Genomic DNA, 12740 nt, shown 5'->3' with positions numbered 1-12740 from the left:
CTCATTATTCTTTATTTTTTATCTACCTTATTTCGTTTTATTAAAAGTTTTTTTTTAAATCTCACTTTTTATATAAACTTTTTTTTTAATTTGTTTCATTTCTTATTATTTATATCTGTGTTTATTTCATCTTAATTTTTTTCTTTTAATTTTAAATTTAAATTCTCAATTTAATTTTCATTTATTTTTATATTTTTATTTTTATTAAACTTTTTTGATTTAATTTTATCCTTTTTTATTTAGTCTATTTTTAAGTTTTTCTTAATTACTTTAGTAAATTTTTTTTACCTCATTATTCTTTATTTTTTATCTACCTTATTTCGTTTTATTAAAAGTTTTTTGTTAAAACTCACTTTTTATAAAAACTTTTTTTTTAATTTGTTTCATTTCTTATTATTTATATCTGTGTTTATTTCATTTTAATTGTTTTCTTTTCTTTTAATTTTAAATTTAAATTCTCAATTTAATTTTCATTTATTTTTATATTTTTATTTTTATTAAACTTTTTTGATTTAATTTTATCCTTTTACCTCATAACTCTTTATTTTTTATAGTTTTTCCTATTTTTTATTTATTTTATTTAATTGTTTTTATTTTGTTTTTGCTGAATTTACTTTATTTTATCTTAATTTGATTTAATTTATTTAGTTATTTATTTTATTTGGCTTTTCTTTATTTTATTTTATTTTATTTTATTTTATTTTATTTTATTTTATTTTATTTTATTTTTTATTATATTAAATAATTTCAGTTCCTTTTTTAAACCCCAACCTTGTATCTAGTGGCAGCGCAGGTAGCTTGTGCTCCTGAAATGTACATATGTATGTATGTAGATGCTTATATTTTTGGGATAGCCACGAAACCTAACCTAACTTATTCCAAAGTGCGACGGAACGTAGCAATAGCCACACGACAGAGCCGTGAAGTGAAAAGCGTATCGTTCCTAAAATTATTAGTTGTGGACTAATGCTTCATACTAGTTTTAGACTAGTCCTATTTATAGTTGGTATCGTGTTTGTTTTGTGTACAAAAAGAACTGTTGTTAAGCCTTTTCTCGTACTACTTTGCTCAATGTTCAACATTTCGACATACCAGTGGAGCTGCCACTGTGACGATGATGAAAATAATGAAGGGAATGACTTTCAATTTTTCCCCCTACTTAAGAACAACCACAAATGTCTATTTGAGTTGTATACAAAAAGGAGTAAAAAGGAGTTTTCTTAAGAAATTTCATATGCAAGTTGGAAGGCATTGAAATGTTGACAGCCAGCGAAGAAGAGGAAGAAATCGGAAGATGAGGAAAATACTCCCAAAGGTAATGTGATATTTGCTTTTTCTTTTTGGACTTGTCATGCTGCTCGAATACATATCTACACATGTACATACGTTCACTAGAAGCATGCAACATGCCACAATAAACGATTGTATTCATACTTGCACTTGCCGCATGCATTTTTCACGCTTACTTTTGTCTGGCATACCGCGCGCCCCCGCATTAAATTCCGCAGTCGTTTGCCTCCTGCCGACTGCCGCCTGATGCCGTTTCAGTGCGTTAATTACGCGTTAAGCTGTCAAATGACATGGGTACGTGCGGCAGGCAGCGACGACGTTTATCGCAACGCCGCATCTATGCACATAAGAGTAAAATAAACAGCAACAACAAGGCAGTCAACAAAATGTTGCATATGCTTGCAAGTAGGAGTCTTGAAAATGTCAAAGTTGCGTGAGATAGAAGCGATATGGGGGACAATTATTTGACAGCAACAACAACAGCAACAGCAGTAGTAAGAGCAAAGTCAACTCTTTACATAAAAAGCACAAAATAATCCGCACAACAACAATAACAACCCACAAATAGTTGTAATTTCAGCGTACAACTACTTATCTGCCTACCTGTGCGCAGGTTTCTACCAAATATTTGTATGTATGTGTGTGTGCGTGTATGCTTTGACAGTTGAGTGGAAACACACGCTTTCACACGCTCACGCTCACTCTCCACCGCCAACCACTCACTCGCCTGTCATTTGCATAGTTTTCTGTCAATTTGTTGCATTTTTAATCGGCTGTCAACAGCGCAACTAAGTGTGATGTACATAAATCTTGTTGTTGTTGTGTGTGTTGATGTTGCCGTTGTCCGGAAAAGGGGCGCAAATTATTGACAGTTGATTTACAAGTCAAATTTGACAAACTCCGAACTCATTTCCTGCATTCTTTTCCATTTCACTTTTTGTCACGTTTTTTGATTGTTTTCATTTGCCTTTTAATTGTGGAAACTCGAGTACCTGAATGGATGTTTTTTTTTAGTATTCGTGGAGAAAATGCGTTCAATAACCCTTGCCCAACATTCTGTCAGAATAATGTGAGAATGTGGTGAATGTGGGATATCCATGCACATAAATAACACAGTTCGACAGTATTTGACTTTTGCTAATGCACATAGGAAATTCTTAAAAATTTGAAAAAAAAACGGATGTAAAATGGAGCTGTAAATGTAAAGTAAAATCGAAGATTCTGAATCATACATAGAAGGGTTTTCCACTATCAAGAGAGCAGTCAATGGAGCTGCCTATGAGTGGAATACCCATGAGCATGATAAATATTTATTTTGACAACCAAGCGGTAGTCAGAAGTCAGAGTCAGGCCCACTGTAGGTGCACAGTATCCCTTTCCTTCGCATTCGAACACTTCGCAATAAAGCTTATATGGGTGAGAAACTACAGTGCACGGAAACTGAAAGCCCGTTGAGCTTTTAAGCCAGACCATATTTGAGGTAGTTTTTCTGTACATATCGAAGGAGATAGTCTATAACCGACTACCTCCAGCCTGATCTTTCACCAGTGTACCTAGAGTCATCCCAGCGTGTGCTGGCGAAAAAATTGGCCTGCAGGTTTACTAAGGGAGCTCTGCGGTGTTCAAGGAATCTGCTGGAGCTTATAAGTGCTAGTCTATCTTTGTATCACTACACATATGCTTCACAATGGAATAAAATGAAATATATGTATCATTGAGTTGAGGAGCCTTAGCTGGATATGGGCTAATGGGAATCCGGTCAGACTCAATATAATTGTGAGCCAGTCGAGCAGGTAACCACGCAAGAAAGTTAGTATTCCCTTATTATGATTTCTGTAGAAGCTGTCTTAATACAGGAGAAGAAGAAACAGTCAGACAATTTTTATGTAAATGTGAAAGCATAGCCATAAGGAGCCATAAGGAGGCTCTTGGTACGGCATTTTTAACTGATGTAGTGGACATAGCGCATCTAAAACTAACGAAGCTTTGCTCTTTATTAAAACTACCGGATGGTTTAAAAAGGAACCCATAGTGTAAAGATAAATTCCAGTGGTATCTCAATGGATCTACGACAGGTTTAAGTGTGTCATTGTGACAGCCACCCTACCTACCCACCTAGTTGAGCAGAAGCTTTATTGAGAATGATGAAGCGGAATAATCTCAACACGTAAGATGTTCTGCTCTCGCAAGGCCTAGACTGTTCTATTTTTTGGTTAAAACTGAACTGTGGTATGACGATGGCTCGGCTACCCTCTAAGTGCGCTGGTTTAGAGATCGACTACCATTTCTACCTACCTACATAGCTAAAACTGAGGGGCTTTAAAATTTTTGTCCTAATTTCTTCTTTCTTGTCTATCATTAGTTCCCACTTCGTAGTATCTCAATCGACGGTTTCCTTTTCAACTCTTTAAGTGTATTCTTTTCTTTGTAAACTAACTTAATTTAGCTACTCACCTTCTGATGTACTGAAGAGATCAAATTCATTTTAGTGGGTCATTGAAGTTTCAGATATACTTCCACAATGAAATAAAAAGTCCTATGTGTAGTAACATACGACGGGGAACATTTTTGTGGAATATTTAAACACCTCAATAGATAGGCCTTTTTTGTTTCTTTTGTGGTTAAGGGCAAAAAGACTCTTAATGGAGGAATGTAATGGGTTGAAAAGTATCACACAAATATTTATCTACCATAAATTAACTGCAAAGCAAAAATTTATTATTAACTGGTTCAGGTTAGAGTCTTGTACAAAACAGATTACTCCTTTTAACCACGCTATGTGAGTGCTGAAGGTGGCCATATGGAGCATAGTGACGGTTGTTTGTTCACGACATATCCCGGCGTCGCGGCATATCTCTAGTTTTAAGTCCACAGACTCTTATCATCTTAACTGAGTGTCGTGAATTGAAGGCATTAAGGCATTGGAGTCAAAGCTTCATTGCAAGTTCATGAAAAAGCGCACCTCTTCATCCAATTCAAAGCGAAGTTAGCGCGTTGTGACAGGCCGATATGCATTGAGTGACAAGTGGCAAATTGCTAATTTTCCGGGAATGCCCAAAAACATTCGCTGATTTCCCGAGAATGCCAAACAGAATACCTTGCAGAAGAGCTCGTGAAAATCCCATGAGCAAATTATTTAAATTTTCTCCGTTTATTTCTATGGAAGACATAGACCTGGACTCCAAACCACTGTGTCCATCCACTAGAAAGGGGATTCTGAAGTTGAAACAGCCATGAAATTGAAATTGGAATAGGTTGATCCAAGGAGCTCCAAGAGATTTGCTGGCTCCAAACACTCAGGCTAAAAAACCTATTGTATTTAGAGCTCTGGAAAGAGTGTAGATAGGCAAACAGGAACGGAAAAAATTATCAGAGGAAGAGATAGGAAAGAATAGAGGTAGAGACAAAGGTAGTTAGTCCTGTGAAAATTTTCCTGATTCTTTGGCAAATCTGTAAATATCCTCCAGTTTTAAGAAAGAATATTACTAATTCTCACGACATCTGAACACTCACAGGGAAGGTGCTCAGTGCTATCCGCCTCCGACGTTTGTAAACATTTTCGCATCGCCCGGCAAATAGCAGATGGAAGCGATGGATGTGCGAATATTTGCCATGGCAAAGAAGGAATACGCACTGGTTACAATCACGGAGACTCTTATAGCTGGACGATGTCGTTATAATTGTAGATGAAAACACGAAGTGCAACACTTGGATCAGAGACCGGGTATTCGATGTGATAGAAGACATTGACGGGCACATCAGCAGTGCGGTGATGAAGAAGTCGAGCGGATTGATGACTGACCTGATGAAAAGCTCGCCTGATTTGATGTCGATGTGGCGAACCCCGTTGCCCAGTTGGAAACTCGAGAGGAGGGGTGAAGAAAACGAAGAAGTGGAAGAAAGAAAAAGGGGAAGAAAAAAAGATAGAAAATAATTAAAAATAATAGAGAAAAAGTAACAGAAATGTAAAAGAAAAGAAGCCATAAAGAAGAAAAATAAGAGACGAGGAGTAGACAGAAAGAAAAAAGTAAGAAGTAGGGAAAGAAGAAGAAGAAAAAAAGAAAGAAGAAAGAGGAGACGAAGAAGAAAGAATAATAAGAAGGTAGGTGCAAGCAGAAGACTGGAAGAAAGTAGAAGAAGAAAAGGGAAGAAGAAGAAAAGGGAAGAAGAAGAAAAGGGAAGAAAAAGAAAAGGGAAGAAGAAGAAAAAGCTAAAGAAGAAGAGGAAAAAAGAAGAAAAAGAAGAAGAAGAAGGAGAAGAAAGTAGAAGGAGGAGAAAGGAGAAGAATAAGCATGAAAAAGGAAAAGAAAGTAGCAGAAGAAAGAACAAGAAGAAGAGGAAAAGTGAAGAAGAATAAAGACGAAGAAAGGAATGAGGAAGAAGAAGAAGAAAGATGAAGAAAGGAATGAAGAGATAAGAAGGGAAGATGAAGAGAAAAGAAGAAAAAGTAAAATCATAAGGCAAAAGGAGGAGAACAAAGTAGAAGAAAATAAAATAATAGAAAAAGGAAGATGAAGAAAGAAGAGAATAAGAACGAGAGGAAAAAAGAAAACAAGAACGAGAAGAAAGACGAAGAAGACAAGAGAAAAATGAAGAATAAACAAAAAAAGGTAAAGATATATTTAAAAGGAAGAATTAGAGGAAGAAGAAGAATGTAGAAGAAAAAGGAAGAAGTGTAGGAAGAAGAAGAAGAAAAAAGAAAGAAGAAGGAGAAGATGTGGAAAAAAGAAAGAGAAGAAGAAGGAAAGATATCTAAAAAAACAAGAAGGAAAAAAGAAGAATAAGAAAGAAAATAGAAAGAAGAAGAGAAGTAAAGAATAAAAAGAGGAATGAAGAGGAAGAACAAAGAAGAGGAAGAAAGAGAAGACGAAGAAGAACGAAGAAGAAGGTGATAGTCCCTCGCGTGCTCTTCATCCAAAGAAATGAATTGTGAATCCTTTGTGCATGCAGCGGTATGCTATTTCCCTTTGCTAAACGTCAACTACCTTTGTGCTCTGCACATTCACGAAATTTCATTTCACTTTGAACATTGATGGACAAGGTCTGTAAGCCTGCAAGCGCAATCTTAAGTGTAAAAACAAATATTCAATTTTGTATATTTTCTAATAAACGTTTTTTTAGTTGCGAAGATATAAACGCTTCAAGGTAGTGCAAGCCAATCGCTCTTCTCCTCCTCCAGCAAAAAATGCCCTTTAAGGCTGTACCAATGGAAACTTTCTATTTTTCGAATCGTCGATATTAAAAAAAAATAATAATAATAAATTTGACCACCCATCATACAAGTGTGTGTGTGAAAAATTTCATCCATTCATATCTGGTTGTCTTTTAATACACAAATTAAAACGAAATTACCCAAACCGATATTTTTATTAACAAAAAGTTTAACTATAAATGTCACTTTTACGACGATTGTAACAAGCAAACCCATAAACCGTTGAAATAAAGTGAGAAAGTATTGGGACAAAGCACAATGAAAGCTGGAGTCAATGTAGCGAAAGACGAAGAATGAAATGAACAAAATTAAAAAGAAAACAAAAACAAAGAAAACACAAAATCGAAAGCAAAAACAGTCAAATAGAATATCTAAAAGCGGAAACTGAGCCACCTGCAACTTGCAGGCAGCAATCAATAGAAGAGAAATATTGACGAGCAGTTGAAGAAAAGCGCACACACACGCACACGATTCATTGATGATGCTAGTGTATCAACTTATGCATGCACATAGAAATTTAATTTGTGAAATTACACAGGTTGCCACTCGTATGCGTTTAATATGTATGTGGATGCCACACTGACAGCAGCAGCAAGGCGGAGCCAGTGGCAACAGTCGGCAAAATAATCGTAACTTAACGTGAAGTGATGGTGCCGAAAAGGCGCAATAACAAAAATCTAGACTGCCATTGCTCCACACAAATACACACATAAGCTCATGGAAGTGCACACACACACATACACATTCTTCACGCTCGTAAATGGCAAGGCACAGCAACGTAGAAAGAAATGCATCTGTTGCAGCGTGTCGCTGACAGCGTCCCCTAACGCCTAGTTATTCACTGATATTGGCAGCTGATTGCTGACATTTGCTGCTGCTGCTCTGGTTGGTGTTGTTGCTGTCAATACCTACCTATGAAGTTTAGTTGCTGCTGTAGCAATAAAATTTTATGACAATCACCAATGAGTGTGCAACGTAGCAAATCGAATGTTGGCGTTGCGGCAGCACCAGCAACAGCAGCAGGCGTTATGCCTTTAAGTGGCCGGGCGCGTCGAGGCATCACACTCCGTTATGCTTACTATGTAGATGTGTGTATGTGTGTGTGTGCATGCCTGTATGTTTGCATATGCGCAATGTGGCATATCACCGCCTGCAGGCTTTACTTTGAAGTTGCCTACTTTTTTTTTGTTCGTTCTTCTTTTTTTTGCTATGCAGGTGGAATTGTTTGATGGGATATGTAGACAAGTTTATTGCGCTCGCTTGATTGTACTCCTATGTGTACATAAATATTATTGGTATGGCAAACAAATTTATTATTGCAAGCAGCTGAAGCTGAGAAAGTGCTCACATTTTTAAGGGCAATTGAATGGGTCAACAAATGTTGGCAGTTCCGGGTTGTTTTATTTTCAAAAAAAGGAAGAAAAAAAAAACGAGGCAATAAACCATATCGCCTATTTATGTGCAGCCTATAAAAATGTTTAAGCTGCTGTAAAGTTTTTGTTCTAAAAATGAACTTTACATTAACTATAAGTAAGGAACCTGTAAGTTGGGTAGTTATTATTGTTGTTGTTACTTTTGATACATTCATTTGGCTATGTGTACGGGTAGTTGCTCATAAAACGAAAGATCAAATATTGGGCACACGAGGGGGGACTATCGAATAAGATTACGACTGATGGTGTAGGAAAAGTAACTAGAAATGCGCTGAATGCCTGCTACCACCTGCTATTTAGTGTGGAGCCTTCTCTTTCTAATGCAGTACGAGGGGGGTTCAAAAAGTACCCGTGTTAGAAGTGAGGACGCCACTTTTTGAAAAAAAAAAAAAATATTTTTCAACATAATTCCCTTTTAGAAAGATGATCCCAACGCTCCGGCCATTTTTTTAACTCCCCCAAAAATAGAATTTGTTGAACTCTCCAAAATATGCCTCCGTCTGGGTGATGACTTCCTCGTTTGAAGGGGGGAGCCTGGTTTATGAGGTCTAAAAATTGCATCTCTTTGCGATTTTTTTTTTAAGGAAAAAATTAATTTAGCACTACAAAGTTAATGAACATTTAAAAAGTATAAAAAATTTTTGTACTGGTTAAAATAAGATGAAAATAATGTTTAACATAGAAATTAGTAGAGAACTGCAACGCTGGAGTTTCCAACTGGCGTACAAGATACAGCTCGTAATTATTATCTAAAGCAAAAAATTCAAATGGATTTCTAATTATCATGATTTTTTATTCTAGATGAACTAAGAAAACTGAGAGAAATTCCAAAATTTCAACTTGTTGGTGGTGTTAAAGAAAAAAATGCCTTTCTATCAAAAAAAAATTCACTTCAACTTGGTATAAAAATCTTGAAAACATTTTTTTTATCTATTTTGTTAGTTCAAATGGAAAATAATTTAATACTGAAGGGAACAAGCTATGATTCATTTCGAAAGATTCACTAGTTTTTTTTCATTCATGTACGCCAATTCAAAGAAATCATAAAAATGAAAAGTCGAGAAACGAAGATAAAGTTTGTACTATAGCTGTCCGGTCACAGCGTAACTATCTAACTCTCGCCTACCTTTGGCTTTGTATCTGCGGATATATTGAGAATTAGGCTCTGTAACTTTGTGTGAATATTCTGAAATGTATTAGGAATCGCTTAAAGCGACAAAAAAAAATTGATTTTTTTGACCTTATAAACCAGGCTCCCCCCTTGAAGTAAATTGTATTCCCGCGAGCCATTTCTTCACGTTAGGGAACAAGAAAAGTCACAGGGAACCAAATGGAGTGAATACGGGGGATGCGGCAGCAATTCATAACGCAACTCATGGAGTTTGGCGGCGACAACTCAAGATGAAAGTGCTGGTGCGTTATAGGGGTGAATCAGCACCTTCTTTTTCGCCAAATGCGGCCGTGTCTCCTTGAATTTCTTGTGAAAGCAGTCCAATAACTCGCTGTAGTATTATACGGTGATCGTCCTACCTTTCTAAAAAATCTATGAGGATTACGCCGTTCGCCTACCAAAAAATCGTCGCCATGACCTTTCCGGCCGATGGGACTGTCTTCGCCTTCTTTGGAGTAGATTTATTGGGAGAAATCCATTGTTAGAATTGTTGCTTAGTTTCTGATGTGTAATGATGAATCTAGGTTTCATCAACGTTGACAACTCGACGCAAAAATTCTCTTGGATCTGGCATAAATTGCTCCAAACACTGCCTCGAAGTTGACAGCCGCCTTTACTTGTTGTCCACCGTGAGCAATCGCGGCACCCATCGAGCCGACAATTCTCATCAAAAACGGATGTTCACCCACGTTGAAATTCGTTGAACCAATATCAACCGTGCCGGTCAACACACCTATGGCTTCTGTTACTTCACGCACTTTCATTTGTCGATCAGCGCGAATCATGTCGTGGACTTTTTGAATGATTTCCTCGGTTACCATGTCTGCCAGGCGTCCTGGTCGCTCTTCATCAAAAACGGATGTTCGCCCACATTTAAGTTCGTTGAACCAATGTCTAACTGTGGTCATAGTCGGCGAAGCGTCCCCATAGACAGCATCCAACTTGATGTTATCTCCTCGCATTTTTTCCCATCCAAAAACAAAAAGCGAATCACCGAAAGATCCTGATCTTTTTCCATCTTAGCGAAAATCGCGAAACTCGTTTTACTAGAAAAGCTGCCAAATCCCCACTAACCTATCAATCAGTCCGAAATTTATTTTGCTCTCGTTTGATAGATGACATCACACGATGCTAACACCAATTTCTCTCAGAAACGCCCCCTGTCATCAATCACGGGTACTTATTGAAGCGTCTTCGTACTTCTTGTGAGCATCCGTAAACAAATCAGTAAGGCCATACACTTCATTTCAGTTCGACTTGTTTTTTTTATGCTTGGCTGAAAAAAAATAAGAAATTGCTGCAAAGTATCCCATGGACTTCAAATGGATGAGCATTTTAGACCTTCTTTATGGAAAAACCGACTCGAGTTGTCTAAATAATAGGACTATGAATAAGTTCGTGCGGTTTTTTTTCGAAATTTGAAACTTTATTGACGTAAAATGGTTACAAATTTAATATTCAAAATATTGTCCATCGCTTACTACTACTTTTCCCCATCTTTCTGGCAATTCACGGATTCCCTTTGTGAAAAATTCGGTCGGTTTTGCCGCAATCCACGAATCGATCCATTTTTTGACTTCATCGTAATTACGGAAGTGCTGGTCAGCCAGGCCATGTTGCATCGATCGGAAGAGATAGTAATCGGATGGCGCAAGGTCTGGACTATACGGCGGGTGGGGTAGGACATCCCATTTGAGCGTTTCTAAGTATGTTTTGACCACTTGTGCAACATGTGGCCGAGCATTGTCATGTTGCAAAATAACTTTGTCGTGTCTATCGGCGTATTGCGGCCGTTTTTCTCGCAGTGCTCGGCTCAAACGCATCAATTGTCGTCGGTAGACATCCCCCGTAATCGTTTCATTCGGTTTCAGTAGCTCATAATACACAACACCCAGCTGGTCCCACCAGATACACAGCATAACCTTCAGGCCATGAATATTCTGCGCCGACGTCGATGTTGAAGCATGGCCAGGGTATCCATACGTTGCCCGACGTTTTGGATTGTCGTAATGGACCCACTTTTCATCGCCAGTCACAATTCGATGCAAAAAACCCTTTCTTTTGTGCCGTTGAAGCAGTTGTTCGCATGCCATAAAACGGCGTTCAACGTCTCTTGGCTTCAATTCATACGGCACCCAATGGCCTACCTTTCGGATCATTCCCATGGCTTTTAAACGTTTGGAAATGGTTGATTGATCAACTCCCAAAGTTTTTGCAACCTCTTCTTGCGTTTGAGCCGGATCTTGATCGAGCAATTCCTCCAATTCGGTATCCATGAACTTTGGCGGCGCACCCTCGCGTTCTTCGTCTTCCAAGCCAAAATCACCACTTTTAAAGCGTGCAAACCACTTCTGGCACGTTCGCTCAGATAGAGCATGCTCACCAGCATGCTCACCATAATAATAATAATGTGGATCGATGGAATAATAATCAAGTTACGCCATCTGTTGTAAAACCGCACGAACTTATTCATAGTCCTATTATAAGTGATGAATTGTCTGTACAAAGGCTTAAGCCGAGTACGGTATTTCAATGACCATGACCATGCACTCTATTAGCTCCCAAAGTAATAGACCCTGCTCGCTTAGCGACTTCGTTAAATGACATCGGCTGTTCTCCACCAGTCTTTAGTTCCTTCACTAAGGGTACTTCCTCCTTTTGAGAGCGTTGTCGCTTGACCGCCAATTTCAATGGCGGTGCTGTCGCACCCTCACTTTTTACGTAGCCTTTTTCTACGCTATTGAGCACTTCTCAGGTACCTGTTAAGCATTTTGGTTGCAGTAGTGTTACAGGACCTTTGAAGCTATGCGCTGGCCAGAGAATTCTTTTCTACTCTGTCCTGGCTGCCTTTTAGGCCTAAGAGAGGACTTCTGAATAGAGGTCCCCGAAGTCCCCGGAAGGCTTGGGGAGAACCCCTTACTAGTGCTGGCCATCCCCTCCAGCCGTATATCACCGCAAACAACGAGCAGTTTCGCATGTGGCTGCCTACCTCAGTTAAGCGTATTCAGACTCACACCTTCTAAGGGCTCGAAGTCGACTTCCTTCGAGTCGAGCCAGTTAGAGGAGGTGTTTCCGCCCTCTTCCCATAAGTGAGGAGACTTTGGGGTTCAGCTTCAAATACCAGGGCTTGTTTGTATGTCTTGTTCATTTGTATTGTTATTGTTCGTCTTCATGCTCTTTATGTTCACCACTCGGCGCCGCTATCCACAATTCGAAGTGTAATCATCCTTAAATGATTCCATGGTTATATATGCCCAGATAGGGAGGCTATGCGAAGCTTGATGCATACCCTTATGAGGCATGCGGAAGTCAACCTCAGCCGCACTTACACCACCATGTCAATAGCGACGCATTTGGAACCTTCTCCGAAGTCTGTCAGGGTTTTATCGAAACGGGGCAATCACGGCATTAGCCTATCAGCCACTTGTTACGCACCAGCTAAGTTTCCTCCCAACGTACTCAGGTGGCAGAATTCCGCAACCACCAGCTTAGGGATCAACGATCCAGTTGAGGTAAGGAAAGGAGAGTCCAAAAGAAAACACGATCGTTACCGTTTAGGTTTAGAAAGCTGTTAAGTCCGCAGATCATTTGGTGTTACCCAGGGAGCAACCAGGTGATCTGCCCCACATCTCCG

The sequence above is a fragment of the Anastrepha ludens genome, chromosome 5 (assembly GCF_028408465.1).
Source record: "Anastrepha ludens isolate Willacy chromosome 5, idAnaLude1.1, whole genome shotgun sequence".
In the NCBI taxonomy this organism is placed as follows: Eukaryota; Metazoa; Arthropoda; class Insecta; order Diptera; family Tephritidae; genus Anastrepha; species Anastrepha ludens.
Note: the sequence above shows the minus strand (reverse complement) of the source record.